The following is an 18,102-nucleotide window of genomic DNA, read 5'->3' on the forward strand; positions in this document are numbered from 1 at the left end:
CTCTCACTGTCCACTCTGCCTGTCAAAAAAAAAAATTGTATTTATGTATGTATTTAATTTGAAAGGCAGAGAGGCACAGAGAGGGGCAGAGAGGCAGAGACCTCTCATCGGCTGGTTCACTTCCCAAATGCCCAGCAGTACTTGGGGCTGCACCAGACCAAAGCCAGGACCCAGGAACTCTATTTCTATCTCCTATGTGGATATAAGGGACCTCAGTCCTTGAGTCACCACCTGTTGACTCCCAGGGTACTTTCAAGAGGAGCTTGAAATTTGACTTGAACCCAGGCACTTTTATAAACAGAGAGCACCCCAAGTGGCATCTTCACCACAGTGCCTAATGCCTGTTCCTAGAAAAATTTATAGATGTATGCTGTCTGCTCAGTAAGCCTAGAAGTAATAACACCCCAGTAGCGATCAACCCATCTAAATCTCAGATCCTGGTTTCTAATAACATTTCCAATAAAAGAGGCAAGGATCCTTGGGAAAAATGGCTGATTCTAGGGCGAGGGCAGAAAATACAAAAGAAGAATCTGGAACATCTTATAGTGATAGAAAGTAAGAAAGGGCTCAAAAGACAAAAACAGAAATAAAACAAAATCACAATCAACACATTTTGATGGGTTTATGACAAAACTACACAAGAGGAAACTCAAAGAGCTTCTGTAGCCAAAGCTGGCAGAATTTGAACAACAAAACAAATAAAGTGGGATTATAACTCCAAGTATAACATAAATATCCATAGTCCATACTGATAGAAAGAAATGATTGATTAATGATGGAGAAGATAAAACCGGCATTGAAGAAATGATCCAGATAATTAATGCAGAAGCTCTTTTTTCATAGAGGTAGATCATACATCCCCCATCCTTAAGTGTGAACACAGCTCAGCATGGAAAGAGGGAACACAGAGGGACACTTGACAAACAATACACCAGCCAGGTGATCAAGGTCAACTGCAACAGTGAAAAATCATATTGTTGGCATTTCTGCTTCATGTGATGTGATGAGAATGCCATGTCTTTACTTCTGGGCCCTTCCTCTCCAAAACCCATAACCTTAGTCTAATCATGAGAAGAAATATTAGACACATCTTAATACAGAGATATTGTATAAGATAACTGACCAGTTGTCCTCAAAACCCTCAAGAGATCTTTACTTAGTATATACTAAGTTGATCTTCTGTATATAAAGATAATTAAAAATGAATCTTAATGAAGAATGGCATGGGAGAGGGAGTAGAGGTGGGATGGTTTGCGAGTAGGAGGGAGGTTATGGGGGAAAAAGCACTATAATCCAAAAGTTGTTCTTTAGAAATTTATATTTATTAAATAGAAGTTTTCAAAAAAAAAACCTCAAGATACTGAAAGTGAGGAAAGTTTGAGAGACTCTATGAGCCCAAAGGTGCCAATGGAGACACAAGTAAACACAACCACAACCGCAACACAAGAGACACAACCCCAACACGCGATGTCTTTGTGTTGTGGATAAGTCCTAGAAGAGAAAAAAGATCAACTAAGGAAATCCAGATAAGCGAGCATCAATATTGGATCATCTGTTGGAACAAATGTTCCATGCTAGTGTTAAGATGGTAAGGGATTAACAATAAAAGACAACAAATACCAGCCTCATAACAACTCTCTATACAATGTTTTCATTGGTTCTATGCATCTTCATGTGTTCTAAAATCTAAAGTCATTTTGAAAATCACCCTCAAAGCTCTGAGTTCAGTGTCTTTTAATAGCCAGTGGTCTTCATGAGAAATCTTGTTGTTGTTCCTTTGTGGGGGATATGATTTCTTTTCTTGCTCTCTCCTCTGGAAACTTTCAGACTTTATTTATTTTGTTAAATCCATGCTGTTCTTAAGTTTCGTGACAATCTTTTAGATGTGGTCTTCTGTCATTTATCTTAATCGTCACACGATAGCCTTTTCATTGGGAGGGTTTTGTGATTTTTTTCATCTGAGTTTTCTTTCATCACATATTTAACAATTTTTCTCACTATTCTCTGATCTAATTTCTCGTTCTTTCTTTCAGGAGATGGTGAACTTCCTGGCACTCGTCTGACCTGTTTACTTTGCTTTGTCTACCTCTATCATTTCAATGCCTGTTTTAGGAGAGGTACATTTCTCCATCTTCCAGCCATTCTCCTGATATTTTTAGCAATCTTTTAGCTTTATAAAAATTTTAGATATCTTACTTTAAATTTTTAATTACTCTTTTTTTGTGGTCTGGATTTTTTTTTCATTTATCAGCATCCTATATTTTCTACCAAGACTAAGAATTATAATAATAACATTATTATTATCATTTTATTCACCTGATTGCTTGGCTATTATTTCTGTTGTCTTTCTTTCTCCCTTGCTGCTGATTTTTTTTTATCATGTATATGATCATTCTTGGTTGTCCATGTGTGTATGAAGATGAAGAATCACCCCGAAGTTCATTTGGGGTGGATGGGAGGTTTCTGTGCACTGTTGCAGGTAGGTCTGTTTTGCCACCAGGCTTTGGGGGATGGGAAGGCTGATTTCCACTCAAGACATTGACTTCTGTGAAATTGAGGCCATTCAAATGCAGAATCAGAATGGGTTTAATTCTGGGGGCAGTGTTGTGGACAGTGGGTTAAGTCACTGCTTGCGACACTAGTACCCCAAATCAGAGTGCTGGTTTGAGCCCCAGCCACTCTTCTTCTGATGCTTCCTGCTAATGCGCCCAGCAAAGCAACAGAAGATGGCCCAAGTGCCCTTACTACCCACATGGGAGACCCAGATGGAGTTCCCGGCTCCTAGATTCAGCCTGGCTCAGTCCTGGCTATTGCAGACATTTGGGGAGTGAACCATTAAATGGAAAATCTCTCTCTCTTTCCCACTTTCTTTCTGTCACTTGCCTTTCAAACACTTAATTTTTTTTTAAAGAGCTTTACTCTGTATCAAGAGCACCCATCATTGCAAGCTCTTTCTGGGAAATTTTTTATATGTAGACGCCAGGCTTTTGCATTTTTCACTTTGGGTAAAAAGAAGCTCCCCACATTCAGGTTGAACATGGGACAAGTGGCATCTCCCTTCACTGTTTAATCTTGCAACAGTTTTCCTCTGTACCTACCACCTCCACACCAGGAGCCCCTCACGGATCCATTGGCAGGTAGGCTCCTCCTTACCTGAAGCTTTCTCCTGCCAGGATGCTGACTTCTCTGCTCTGCTTCATCCCTTGGCCCTTTGCTATTGGCCTCTGACCTCCAAAAACACACTTTGCACCCTGGTGAGTTTATTTTCTTGTATGATGACACAGACATATTTTTGGACTTTGAGAAGGAAGAGGAAGAAAATGTAGTAACAAAACTACCTCCTTGAACTGAAAACCTTTCAATGACTTTATAAATAAAAAGACCATGTAAATAACAACCAGAGAAACCAACAAATATGACAAGCATTCATTTAAAATCATCCTGATTTTCTGATTTATATAGAGATAAGAACCTTTTAAGGATTCACATGCACACATATACATACACACATATACATATACATATATTTTAATGATTTTATTTATTTGAGAGATAGATTTATAGACAGAGAGAGGAAGAGACAGAGAGAAAGGTCTTCCATTGGCTGGTTTACTCCCCAAAAGGCTGCACCTGGCTGATCAGAAGCCAGGAGCCAGGAGCTTCTTCTGGGTCTCCTACATGGGTGCAGAGGACCAAGCACTTGGGCCATCCTCCACTGCTTTCCCAGGCCATTAGCACAGAGCTGGATCAGAAGCAGAGCAGCTGAGACTCGAACTGGCGCCCATGTGGGATTCTGGTGCCACAGGCAGGGGCTTAACCTACTATGCTGCAGAACCAGCCCCTTTTATATTTCTTAATATCCTGGTATTTTTGTGACCTGAAGGAGTCTTTATGGGTCATTTTGGATGAAGGATCTTCAAAAATTCTTGGAAAAGACATATTATCTTTCCTTTCCATGTTTCTGTGAACTGTTTGAAGCTCCTTTGTATATGTGAGGAGACCACGACTCTGAGCAGAGAGCTCTTAGCTGACTTCGTTGAAAAGTATTTGGGTTTTTGGGTGTGATCCATCCAACTATAGCTCAGTCTTCCCACTGACTGAGAGGTTCTGAGGAAGTACTGGGTTTCCTGCCCCTCCACTTCCCTCATCTTTGAAATGATGTAATAATAGAGTGCTTATGAGGCTATGAGATTAGTGTACAGTCCAATGCTGTACCTGGCTATAATCTAATAAATATTGCCATTAACCTTAATTATTAGCAACAATTGGATAGAGATACTTATTTTTTACAGTAAAGACATTCTAAATTTCATATCCCTTCAATTTGTGACATCATAAATGATAAAAGTTGTGCGAGGAAAAGAGAAAGGCGTTGAACTTTGTTGGGAAGAAAGTTGAAGAGAGGAAAGTACTGCTACAATGAGACAAATATAACAAAGAAAACGTGAGACGCATGTGAGTAGGCATCAGGATTTCTATGCGTTTTGTTTGCTTGGCCAAAGAGTTTATCACCTTTGTGGATGCCACCTGGGAAAACCAACCTTCAAATGTTTAACTCTGGGAAGCCTGGAATTTGACTTGGGAGGGATGGAGAGAAGCAGATAAACAGGGTTTTGGAGCAGTTGCATGGATGGAACTCTTAAGTAACTCATTTTACTTTTCAACATGAGACTTGGTCATAGTGAAATTATACAAACAGCTTTCCAAGCGCAGGAAACAAAAAGCAGCTCTAGGGCAAACAAACAAACTAATCGGATGGAAGGAGCAAAGTCCTAGGAGTCAGGAGACAGAGTGGAGTCTGGGGACCAGACACATTTAACCTCAATCTCCAAGCCCAGAGATTAATTCCGTGGTTAGGATTCAGGGGTGTGGGGGTAAGGGGTTGTGGGGAAAGACACCAGCTCTCTGCTCCGCGGCACGTGAATTTCACAGGCTCTTTCTGTTGAGTGTGTGCTTTCCCATTTGTTTGAGCAACACAGGCAGGGAATAGGTGAGCTCCTCCCAGCATACAATTCTCCATTTACCAGGGCTGGTGTTTACATTAATAACACGCCGCCCCGTACACGGTGCTCTCTCGGTTAACCCCGCACAGCTGCTAATGAACGGGTCACTTGCAGGGTGGAGGTGTGCTTGTGCTGTGCTTCTTGGCGGGCTGTTGCGTTATTATAACAACTGTAAATGCCATAGCCAGCTGCCCCGCAAGTTGTGCTCAGAAGGCTGCTTGTGTAATTACAGGCATTAGCCAGAGACGGAGCTTGCCAGCTGACATTCAAGAGGCAATAATAGCTTAATTTCCCTCACAACAAATTGGCTCTCTAATAGGGAGTTTAGTTATCATCTCGATGGCTCAAGAATTCCAGTAAGCACATCTTAGTCCAGTTACTTAGGGTTGGGGCAGGGTAAACACTTCCACAGCCAAGACAGTTTCTTGCTCTAACTTCTACTAAGAGATGACATGGCTTCATATTATGCCATAACTCTTGTTTCCTAAGCAAAACATATATGCATATACGTATTAAGAGATGTGTATTATATATCCCAAAGAACACATATATACTCCAAAGATAAGCTATCAAAAAGATCTACTGTATCTCTATTTATTTTTATATCTCTATCTACATATATTTAACGTCTATCATCTATATCTATTAATCTATGTCTGTCATCTCTATATCTTTCTATCATCTCATCTACATATCACCTGTTTTTCATCTATAGTTGACATCTATTATCTCTCTACATAGTCTACCCCATCTATATATCATCTATCTAATCTATCATTTATCCAAATCTATTAATCCATGTCCATCATCTCTCTATCTCATCTATATCCTATCATCATCTATCTATCATCTATCATCTATCTATCTATCTATCTATCTATCTATCTATTTATCTATCTATCTATCTAAGCTATCGTCTCCAAAGTCAACTCTCATTAACTTCAATGGTGGACTTGTTACAATTGCTTACAGTCTTATTCCATGATAGGTTGTTGCTCAGCCAGCTTCTCAGCACTGCACACTTAGGGAAGATGTGTCTTGTCAGTGTTTGGAACCAAGAGGTGATTGCTGAAAACGTCACAGAGACTCCAGGTGCTCCGTGGCTTTGCTTGTGCTCTCCCTCAGCCCCACTCCTTCTCCTCCCGTCCACCACAGGCTGGTGAAAATGCTTTTCCCCTGGAATAGTATTCATGCATCTTCCCTTCTACCATCAGAGAATATGATCTCTTTCTTTTTGGTTATTTGGCACCTGGTATAGTCATTATAACCTTTCAAATCTCTCCCATTGTAATGAATTTGCCCCATACCTCTCCAAGTGGGCTGGGAGCATCTTCCAGAAGCATCTGCTTCTTAGCCAAATTGGAAGCACCTGTGATGTCTTTCACCTGGCAGGTGCTAAAAGCAGCTGTTAAACTAATCTTAAAATTATACCTTTGAATCATTCCGTGTTTTGAAATTTGCGTGGGACTTTAATCACAATGGCAAAGACAGAAGTTATAAAAGAGATCTGCGGTCTTGATTATTTCAAGATAGAAGCCTGGGGAGCAAGCGTTGGTATAGCAGTTAAGATGCTGCTTGAGATGTTTGCATCCCATGTTTGAGTGTCTGTGTTCAAGTCCTGGCTCCGCTCCTGATGCCAGCTTCCAGCTAACGTGCACTCTGGGAGGCAACAGGTGATGGCTCAAGGGGCTGGATCCCTGCCACCCACGTGGAAATCTCCAGTGGAGTTCCTGGCTCCCAGTCCAGTCCTGGCTACTGCAAGCATTTGTGTGAGTAAAAAAGTGAGTGGAGTTTTTCTTTCTGTTTCTTTTTCTCTGTGTCTCCTTGCTTTTCAAATAAATAAATGAACCTTATGCAAAGAAAAATTATTTTGAAAAACAGACAAAAGCCTATTTTTATGTAATATGTATAGATTTCACTACATATGTTTACATTAGATATTTGCATTTAGCTTAGAGTTTGCATCTGCATATTAATTTATTCACATACGCATGCATACTCGTGTCTGTTCATGTCGATTTCTATTATTTTGATATTCTGTGCTATTTAAACGAGATTATAAAATTTTAATGACCTAGAAAGGTGTGACATTCTCTGAAATGAAGAACATTATCAAACATTATAAATACTATGAATACAGCTCCATACCAAAATAATCTAGCAAGAAATATTTGTGGTTTGTGGCTCAGCAGGTTAAGCCACTTCTTGTGATGTCCGTATCACATGCTGAAGCCCTGGGTTGAATCCCAGCTTCCTGCTAATGTGCCTGGGAAGTAGCAGATAATGGCTCAAGTACTTGAATCCCTGACATCCATGTGGGAGACCCAGAGGGAGTTCCTGGCTCCTGGTTTTTGTCTGGCCCAGCGCTGGCTGTTGTGGCTATTTGGGGAGTGAACCAGCAGATGGGAGATTTTCCCCGCATCTCTCTCTCTCTCTCACCTTCTCTCTCTCTCTTTCTCTGCCACTCTACATTTTAAATAAATAAATCTTGTTGAGGTCTGGTAGCTGTTTTTCTCTCATTGGAGTTACGTGTTTTACAATCTGCCACCATCTCAGGAGCTGTGGGAGACCGGTGCTCTAAGGGATGGGTTCTTTGAGCTGACCCAAGAGTAAGGGCGCAGGAGGGAGGCTGATAATGAACAAGCCTCTCTACTTTTGGCTTAGGAAACCCTTTGATCCTGGTGTCTCTACTGAAGTCGTGAATCGCAGAAGCTCATCCCCAGGCTTTGCCGCCTTTGAAACCCGGCGTTTGGGGGCCAAAATGAGCTGTGTCTCCCCTGGTTGAGACCGGAAATCGCAGAACATGTTCAGGTCATCACGCCCACGTTTTAGGTCCGGGCTTGTAGATTTCAGGTTTTAGGAGGATAGGTACCTGCAGCTTCAGGTGATTAGATGGGTGGGCACGATGGTCCAGCATTTGACATGCTGCCGTAGGCTATCCTACAATACAGCCTCCAACAAAACCAGACCGTCCCGAACTCCTGGTACCAGAATTGTGTACCTTTATACTGAGAAGGTTGGGAAGGCACCCAGATCTGCAGGTGGCCTGTGCCCAGGCTGCCTTCGTGGGGTTCATGCTGTGAGACCTGAGGTTTGGATGAGATTGTCTAAAATGAAAAAACAAGTCAGCAGGGAGGGCCCTGTGGTGGGTCCGTGTCTGCCAAATGTGTCCGAGACAGGATCAAGCGTGCTTTCCTTATTAAGGAGCAGAAAATAGTTGTGAACGTGTTCAAGACACAAGCACAGAGTCAGCAAGCTAAATAAAAACATGAAACTTTTAAGTAATATTAAAAAATCCAAATGAATAAATAAATAAATCTTTAAAAATGTGTGCCTTATAGTCCAGAGAGATACATAGATACAATAATGATTTGAATTGCTTCTTATGTTGCTGGTTTTTTTTTTTAAATGTTCCTTAATGCTTTTGCTTTAGGGTGCAAATTATTAATTTTTCATGCTTTCCAGTATTTAAGAGAATGGATTTTAGCATTTGTAAATTCTCTTTGAAATTATTTCCAGGCTATAAACATTGTAAAGAAGTGTTCTTGTTACTTTTAACAAAATTATATATTTTCATTTTTTAAAACATTTTATTTATTTGTTTGAGAGGTAGAACTACAGACAGAGGGAGAGACAGAGAGAAAGATCTTCCAGCCACTAGTTCACTCCCCATGTGGCCACAACAACCGGAACACGGCCAATCTGAAGCCAGGAGCCAGGAGCTTCCTCCAGGTCTCCCATATGGATACAGGGGCCCAAGCACTTGGGCCATCTTCCATTGCTTTCCCAGGCCATTAGCAAGCAGCTGGATTGGATGAAGAGCAACCAGGACACGAACCGGTGCCCATGTGGGATGCCGGTGCCACAGGCAGAGGCTTAGCCCAGTATGCCACAGCGCCCCTTAATTTCATTTTTTTCTTTTTAATTTGAAAGGCAGAGAGATGGAGAAAGAGTGACAGAGACAGAGTGGGGGAGACCTTTCATTCACAGGTTTACTCTCCAAGTGCCCACAGCAGCTGGGGCTGGGCCAGACTGGAGTCAAGGGCTAGGAACTCAATCCAGGTCTCCCACGTGAGTGGCAGGAACCTAAGTACTTGAACGATCGAGTGCTGCCTCCCAGGGTGTGTATTACTTGGAAGCTGGAATCAGCAGAGCTGGAACTCAAACTTGAGCACCCGGAGATGAGACCAGAGTGTCCAACGCCTGCCTCAGATGTGCTGTTTTTCCATGCTTTAGTGAACAGCCTCGCTTCTTCTCAAGCATACCACATGCCTCCAGGTTGAGATGGAGAACGTGTTTCAAAATTCAGAGCTGCAGCAGAGTGTAGCGGCAAGAAGTCAAGATGCCTGGAAGAGAAAATGCTGGCCCTGGAATGGGAGTAGTGTTAAAGGAAGTACAGGTGTCATTTGTGGATCTTTTATTTTATAAGATGGTTGACTTCAGTTTGGGCAACAGCAAAAGAGAAATAGCTAAAGCTTGCTGAGTCTGGAGCAGGTTCCAGCCAATGTATGATCCATACTGATGCACCGTCTACCCTATAAGCAGGCTTTCAAAAGGCAATTTTTAAAATATTTATTTATTTATTTGAAAGTCAGAGTTACACAGAGAGAGGACAGGCAGAGAGAGAGAAAGAGAGAGAATGAGAGAGGTCTTCCATCCGATGGTTCACTCCCCAATTGGCCGCAACGGCAAGAACTGCGCCGATCCAAAGCCAGGAGCCAGGAGCTTCTTCCAGGTCTCCCACGTGGGTGCAGGGGCTCAAGGACTTGGGTCATCTTCTACTGCTTTCCCAGGCCATAGCAGAGAGCTGGATCGGAAGTGGAGCAGCCAGGTCTCAAACCGCCACCCATATGGGATGCTGGCGCTTCAGCCCAGGGTGTTAACCCGCTGCGCCACAGTGCTGGCCCCAGTTCTGTCTATTTTGTAGAAGGAGAAATTTAGGCTCAAGTGAGATACTTTTTCCATGTGGCAGTGGCTCAACTGGAACTCAAAAGCAATCCCTGTGACAGTACAGCCCAGGGTAGGATTGCCTTTCGAATGGCAAACACTGCCCAGCGAGGTATGTGCCTGTGCTTTGGCGCTGCAGCTCTGCTCTCAGCTATTTATTTATTTATTTATTTGACAGGCAGAGTTAGACAGTGAGAGAGGCAGAGAGAGAGAGAGAGAGAAAGGTCTTCCTTCCGTTGGTTCACCCCCAAAATGGCCACTACGGCCGGTGTGCTGCACCGATCCGAAGCCAGTTGCCAGGTGCTTCTTCTGGTCTCCCATGGGGTGCAGGGCCCAAGCACTTGGGCCATCCTCCACTGCCTTCCTGGGCCACAGCAGAGAGCTGGACTGGAAGAGGAGCAACCGGGACTAGAACCCGGTGCCCATATGGGATACCGGCTGCAGGTGGAGGATTAACCAAGTGAGCCACGGTGCCAGCCCCATGCTCTCAGTCTTTCTTTTACATATGGCGTGGTGAGCAAAGGCTGTACCTGGTGTAGTGGATGCAGTTGGAGCCCCAACCACATTCTCTTCTTGGGCCAGTGACCTTCAGCCCCTGGCCGGTGGCAGCTAAACTTTTCCAGGGTCAGGCCTTCAGCTGAGGAGTCATCATGCTCAGGAAATTAAATTCTCCTTCCTCATCGGGGAGGGGGTGGAGAAAGGATGCAGCCAGGGGCTGATGACTGACCCACCTGGGGGCCCCCAGGAGCCCAAACGCTTGGGCCCTCTTCGGCTGCTTTTCCCGGGCCACTAGTAGGGAGCTGGATTGTAAGGCAAGCAGCTGGGACACAAACTGGTGCCCATTACTACACCACAATGCCAACCCCATGAATTAAAATGAAAAAATGGGAGAGAGTTGGTGAGTGTGTGGAAGAGTGAGTGTGGTGGATAGTCAGAATAACCAGCTTTACAGAGCTAAATTATTGGAAAAAGAGGGCTTATTTAGGTAAAATTAGAGTGAAGTGGATGGCACAGCATGGCTGGTGCCATGGTGTGCAGAGAAACCAGCCTTCTGATAAAAGAAGGCCCTGAGCTCCTGCATTTTGCTCCTTTTCGCGGTCTTGAGGTTCCCACATTGGCCGTTTGCAAGCTACCAAGGCAATGTCGGCAACCATGGAGGTTGAAGGTGTGTGGAATATGAGCCTGTGATCCAGGAGGAGCCTGTTCCAGGAGACCTCTGAGGGGGTGGGCCGTGAAAATCAGCTCCAGCGTCTCCCCCTTTTGGCTCCAGGTGTACCCACCTGTGGGGTTGATTGGAAAGTGCTGCAATGCATACAGATACATCTAAAGAAGTGATGATCTTTGTGAGCATGGGGCCAGGGAACCAGGGAACCCCTTCATGTGCTCCATCTCTCCTTTGTGTTCTTTCAAGGTCACGGGCTTGCTACTGAAAGTGGAGCAAGGGTGTGCCTGAATCCTCATGTTGACAATCGAAGAATTATTTTTTTAAAGACTTATTTATTTGAAAGACTTACAGAGAGAGAGAGAGAGAGAGAGAGAGAGAAAGAAAGAAAGAAAGAAAGAAAGAAAGAAAGAAAGAAAGAAAGAAAGAGAGAGAGACAGGGAGATCTTCCATCTGCTGGTTTACTCCCCAGATAGCCACAAGGGCTGGGCCTGGGCCAGGCTAAACCCAGGAGTCAGGAGCCAGGAGCTTCTTCAAGATCTCCCATGTAGGTGCAGGGGCCCAAGGACTTGCACCATCTTCTGCTGCTTTCCAGGCCATCAGTAGGGAGCTAGATGGGAAGTGGAACAGCTGGGAGGTGAACTGATGCCCATATAGGATGCTGGCATCATAGGTGGTGGTTTTACCTGTGCTATGCCACAGTGCTTGGACTCAGAAAATCTGAGAATTCTTAGAAGAAAGTTTAGGGGATGGGACCGGTGCTGTGGTCTAGTGGGTAAAGCCTGCCTGCAGTGCTGGCATCCCATATGGGTGTCAGCTCAAGTCCTGGCTGATCTCTTCTGATCCAGCTCTCTGCTATGGACTGGGAAGGCAGTAGAAAATGACCCAAGTCCTTGGGCCCCTGCACCTGTGAGGGGACCCAGAGGGAGCTCCCGCCTCCTGGTGCAGCTCCGGCAGTTGTGGCCACCTGGAGAGTGAACCAGCAGATGGAAGACCTTTCTCTCTCTCTCTGCCTCTTCTCTCTTTCTCTAACTCTGACTTTCAAATAAATAAATAAATCTTTTTAAAAAAGTTTAGGGGATGAAACTGAGTTGGAAAATCAGAGTTGCTGAGTTATGTAAGGGTTTGAAGAGAGAAACTTAGGAAGCTTGAAGTTTTGACTTAAGTAGTTAAATACTAACATCCTCTCTGTGATAGGAAAGTGAAAGACAGGAGAAATGCAGCGAAACCAGGCTCAAGTGTATCTATGCACTACCCTGTGGATTAAGCCAATATATACTTCACAGGGAAATCAAATTTTATGGCTTAATGGCTTTTGAAAACTGATTTAGGAGACATGAAATGTGAATATGACTCCCTGCTGCTCTCCCTGCTTCTGGGGCAGTGTGGGAGCACTTGAAGCAATGTTTCTCTTTGCAAGGTCATCAGAAGCCAGCAATCTGGCTTTGCCTCCGTCACTCAGCATAATCTCTGAACATGCAGCTTCCTGGGCCCCATCTCAGAACTGTTGATCAAAAGATTCAGAAGCAGGGTCTACAAATATCTATCTTCCAAAGCCTCTCCCAGGAGTCCCTATGTATTTACATTTATATTTTCCATCCCCTGGTTCACTCTCCAGAGGGCCACAAAGGCAAGGCTCGAGCCAGGCTGAAACCAAGAGCCAGGAACTTCATCTGGTCTCTTACATGTTGGCGCAGGGGCTCAAACACTTGGGTTGTGTTCTGCTGCTTTTCCCAGGCTCAATAGCTGGATTGGAAGTGGAGCAGCTGGAATGCAAACCGGTGCCCACATGGGATGCGGGTGTCACAGGCAGCAGCTTTTCCCACTGTGCCACCACACTGGACCCAGGAGTTCCTATATTCAGCAGTCCACAAATTAGTATTTTGGCAGAGTAAAGCAGGCATTAACTTACTCTGTGGGAGCGTCCTTTGAGGATAGAAGGCATGGTGATAGGGAGGGAAGCTGGGAATGAGAGAGAGAGAGGACAAAAGGAGCAACTCTGTCCCATGACCAGGACAAATGTGCTGGAGGGACCCAGCATCTGTCTGAGCAACTCCACTGCATTTGTGTATACCCTTGCTCCCTGGTCTGCGCCACCCACACCTTCAGGTTGGGTTCTTCAGATCTCATTCTAATCTAGGAAAAAGATTTCCAAGGTGTATTAGGGTTGTCTAGAGAGAACATAACTGATAGGATAGTATTTAGGGATATGATCGAGGGCTTATTAGGGCCAGTGGCTCACACGATTATGGAACCTGGGAAGTCCCATGACAGGTAGCCGGCAGGCTGCAGAGCCTGGGATATAGGTAGTGTGGCTCTGTCCAAGTCCAAAAACCTCAGAATCAGGGAAGCCGGGGTTGTAACTTTGAGTTCCAGGCCAAAAATAGGAGGACCAGCCAGGGTGCCATCAGGTACAAGTCTTGGAATCTAAAGCCCAGCATCTGACATCCAAGGCTGAGTCCAGAGTCTCCCAGCTTAGAGAGACAGACCAGTTCCCTTTCTGTATTTAGTCTCTCTAGGTTCAGCAACCACCCATGTTGAGGACTGCTCTCCCCTCATAGTCCACTCGGATTCACATGCTCATCTCATTGGGAAACTTCTTAGATGCACCCAAAATTATGCCTGGAGCCCAGAACTCAGTTCGGATCTCCACGTGAGTGGCCAGAACCCAAGTCCTGGGGCCATCCTGTGCCGCCTCCTAGAGTGTGCATTAGCAGGAAGCTGGATCAGAAGCAGCATAGCTGGGATTCAATCCAGGCCCTCTAAGATGGGATGTGGAGAAACTAATTTTAATAAGTCTTCTTGGTGATTTTTTCATAAGCAAAAACTTCAGAATCATTCTGTACCCTCTTATCCTCTTCCTTTATGTGTGAAAATATTACAAATGGTTCATGGAAAGTATAGGTAAACAATAAATTTATTGGGCTGGCATTGTGGCATAGTGGGTAAAGCCACAGCCTGCATGCTGGCATCCCACATGGGCATTTGTTCATGTCCCCACTGCTCCACTTCCCATTCAGCTCCCTGCTAATGGCTTGAGAAAGCAGCAGAAGATGGCCCAAGTGCTTGGGCTCCTGCACCCATGTGGGAGATCTGGAAGAAGCTTCTGGATCCTGGCTTTGGCTTGGCCCAGCCTTGGCTGTTGAAGTTGTCTGGGGAGTGAACCAGCAGATGGAAGATTCTCTCTCTCTCTCTCTCTCTCTCTCTCTCTCTCTCTCTCCTCTGTCACTTCCACTCTCTCTCTATAACACTGACTTTTAAATAAATAAAAATCTTTTAAAAATAAGTTTATTGTGGTGCAAAAGAATTGTGAAGTCCATGCATACTCCTACTCATTCACATGATAGTGGTTTATTGAGTGTCAACTCTGTCCCAAAAGTCAAAAGCGTTCGAAATCCCAGAGTGTCTGAGCTTGCATTGACTGTTCTCTAGCTCTCGTGGGTCCTCACTTGATTGCTCAGAATTTAAAGCCACTTCCTCTACCCTTGGGCCACAGGAAGGTTCTCGTGGGCAGATGTTGAGTTCATGGGGCCATCAAGGCACTACTGTTTCCCAGTTAGCTGGGAACAATGGCCATTTCAGTGTGGATAGACATTAAGGTGAGCCGGGCCAGGCCTCGGGGAGGTATAGAATCCTGAGACACACGCCTGGAAAAAGTGGGTAGAGGGCAGGTTGTAAATAACCATTACGATTCAGACAGTGCCACCGTGTGTCTGGCACTTCGCTTTACAGATGTGATTTTATTGAAGCGGCATAACATATAGGTATTATGATAACCTGACATTAGCACATCAAGCGTCTACTTTTTCTTCCAGCAGGGGCAAGGAGGCTTGGAAAACAGAAGCTTACCCAGCAGGCGGCCATGCTGGGCAGCAGCAAACTGTCCACAGCAACATGCAGGTCCCGAGTCTGAAGTGTCAATTATATTTCTAACAATTGCATATGGACTTCATTAGCTGGCTAAATGGTACCTATGTTAGCATCCCGCCAGCTGGAGGGATTTCCAGTAGGAAATATGAGAAGGGAATGAGTCTAGGAATCTCAGGTTCCCCAGAGCCTCCTGGAATTCATACAGATTAGGCAAGATAAGGTCAGCTCCACACTCCCTCTCTTCTTCCTGCGTCTCCTGCCCAGCTACCCCTTGAATGAACACAACCAGAGCACCTGTATGTGTCTGGAGGGGGCTGCTTCTCCCCTGTCTCTTTGGGCCCCCGGGGCTGAGCTCCCCACAAGGGAGGCAGCAAAAAGAATTCATTCAGCAGCAGCACTCTGTGGGAAACAAGTATTTCTGACATGGGGTTCTTTATGATATACTTCCTATTACATCTTTAGCACAGCTCTGTGGTGCCTTTTCCCATAGGTTAAATGTAACGATGGGTAATCCAATCCTGAAGGTAACAGAATAATCTTTGAGGACACAAGGCTCTATTTAATTCTTGCCAAATGACAGAATAGACCCAGACTTTGAACAGGCCTCTGCACCACTCCAATACGTTTTTGTGTCTTACTGAGCTTGGAGCCAGGGTCTTCCCTTTCTATTCTTCTTCCCACTCCCAGGCAGGATCTGGTTTCACACCAATTGGTCTGTAAGGGGATAATGGTATCACAATTCAAGACAGGCAACCGTGGAGAATTGTTTTATATGCTCCTGATACTCAAGAAGTTTCAATGGCCTGGGCTGGAGCTCACTTTTCAAGGGGAGTCAATTCCAGGGCAGAAGACAGCGTGGCAAAATGGAAAAAAAAAGTGGACTTCAGAATCAGGTTGACATGGGTGGGAAACACAGCTCTGTCTCTTATTAGCTGTGATCTTAGCCAATGTCTGGGCCTCCGTTTCCTAGTTAGTAAAATGATGCTTGAGACGTACTGTGTGTGTAGAGATTTTGCAGGACTAGAATTAAAAAAATACACAGAATAGTATGGGTAGGCTGAATGGTGTGTTGGGAGATCTTTTCACACTTGGCTTTGTTTTAAAGATCATTTGGAAAGTATGGCACAGTGCTGCCCAATTAATTCTCCTCCTGCTTGGGATAATATGTCAGGCTGTCCTCTACACAGCCCAAAGCCACAGGGTTCGATGTTGAGATAGTAGGTGACATTTGTTTAGATATGTCTGGAGTCCTAGATTTTTCTACCTGGATTCCATTAAAATTATTGAGGGCCTTTCACATAGTGAAATAGATGTTGTTTTTGGCCCTGAGAGTTATGTAAATAAGAACCATGTAACCTCTGACCTCAAGTGACTCATAAACTGATAGGGTAGCCACGTACTGCAAGGGCTGTGATAGATACTTGGGTAGCAGTGATTCATGGAGAAGGCTAGAGTTGACTGTGTAAGCAGTGGGAAGAACAAGGAGAGGCATCAAAAAGGAAGCAGTTCTGGAGCTGTGACTCGAGAAAGATTACCTGTCCCAAGGGAAGAAATCAGTGGCAACAAAAATTCTAGGCAGAGGGAGCTACTTGGGCCAATCAGTAAACTGCCCAGAGGATCCAGAAATGCTGAAAGTTCATGGGGCCTGCAGCACAGAGTAGAGAGAGGCTGAAGATGAGGTTGGAGAGATGTGTTGGGGCCAGGGATGAAGGGTAAGGAACTTGGCTATGACCCCAAGAATGACTATGGACTGTCCGAGTTCATTTGGTGTTGCTGTAGCAAAATACTCAAGGCTGAGTAGCTTACAAAGCAAAGACCTTTATTTAGCCAACGGTTCCAGAGATGGAAGAGCATGGCTCAGGCACCTGGTCGGCTCTGGTGAGGGCCTGATGGTGGATGGCATTACAAAGTGGGTGCAAGTGTGGAAGAGACAGGTAAACAGACACTGGGGAGGCTCCAGGCTTGTCCTTTGTATGACAACCCACTCTCATGGGAACTAAATCCACTCTTGCCAGACCCAATTCACTCTTTGAGACCAGCATGAATTCATTCATGTGAGCAGTGCCCTTGGCACTTAACTGCCTATCGCTAGGTCCCAATTTTTAAAAGTTCCACCACAGTAGGGACCAGCACCGTGGGGGAGAAACCATACCCAAACCACAGCATGGCAGCAACAAAGTTTTCTCCATAAGGCAAAGGGATAATTAGATTTGCACTTTAGAAAGTCACTTTGGCTATAATGAAGAACACCTTTCAGAGGTTGTTTTCTTATCTGCATCTCCTTCTTGAGGTTTGTAGTCTTTCTTTAGTCTTTAGTTTGCAGTTTTTCATCCATTTTGGAAAATTCTTAGCCATTATCTCCGTAAATATTGCTTCTACTTCATTTTCCATCTGCTCTTTTTCTATAACTTTTTTTTCATCCTGTACTTTCTATCTCAAGAATCATTTTTAAGTGTTCTGTCTTTGTTTCAGTCTGTATTAGGTCATCTGTTTTTGCAACTAGCCCATTGATCTGTATGCTGTCGACAATAGATTTTGCACCCCCATATAGAAGCAATTAGTTTCAATAGAAACTGTATGGCCTACAAGAGCCTAAAATATTTACTATCCAGCTCTTTATAGTAAAAAATTGCTGATCTTCCGGTTGACCTGTGGTCAGTCTTTGTGTTTGTTTTTTTAATTTCAGTGATCATTTTCCTATTTATGCAATTTCCAATTGATTCTTTTCCATTTAACAAAATTCCCAGTTCTTGTTTGAATTTTCCATCTTTGAATTTTTAAACATATGGATCACACTTACTTTAACATCCTTGCTGAATAACAACATCTATATGGCCTGTTGGTTTTTATTGTCTTTTCTTCTTCTTCTTCTTTCTGCCTTGGTGTTTGGCCATTGTCTGGTGTCCTGGTGTAAAGTTTATTGAGTGGTGACTGGTTTATGACATATTTTCGAGAGATTTTGCGACTTTTGTCTGGATGGGGATTCTTTACTTCAGGTAGGAGCAGCTATGGTTCCCAGCAGGCAGCTAGTTCAAGGGCAAATAGCTTAACCCCAGTCAGGCTGAGCTGAAAGGAGGTGGTTCTTCAGCCTTTATGAAGGCTGATCTATTACTTGCTGAT

General features: G+C 44.2%; 1 pseudogene; it reads left to right on the forward strand.

Moving 5' to 3' along the window:
- Positions 1–7,908: 7,908 nt before the first annotated feature.
- On the forward strand, positions 7,909–8,267 carry LOC100358031 (large ribosomal subunit protein eL34 pseudogene; annotated as a pseudogene).
- The last annotated feature ends 9,835 nt before the right edge of the window (positions 8,268–18,102 follow it).

This window comes from Oryctolagus cuniculus, chromosome 17 (assembly GCF_051225735.1).
Source record: "Oryctolagus cuniculus isolate XC-2025 breed Fujian yellow rabbit chromosome 17, ASM5122573v1, whole genome shotgun sequence".
Lineage (NCBI taxonomy): Eukaryota > Metazoa > Chordata > Mammalia > Lagomorpha > Leporidae > Oryctolagus > Oryctolagus cuniculus.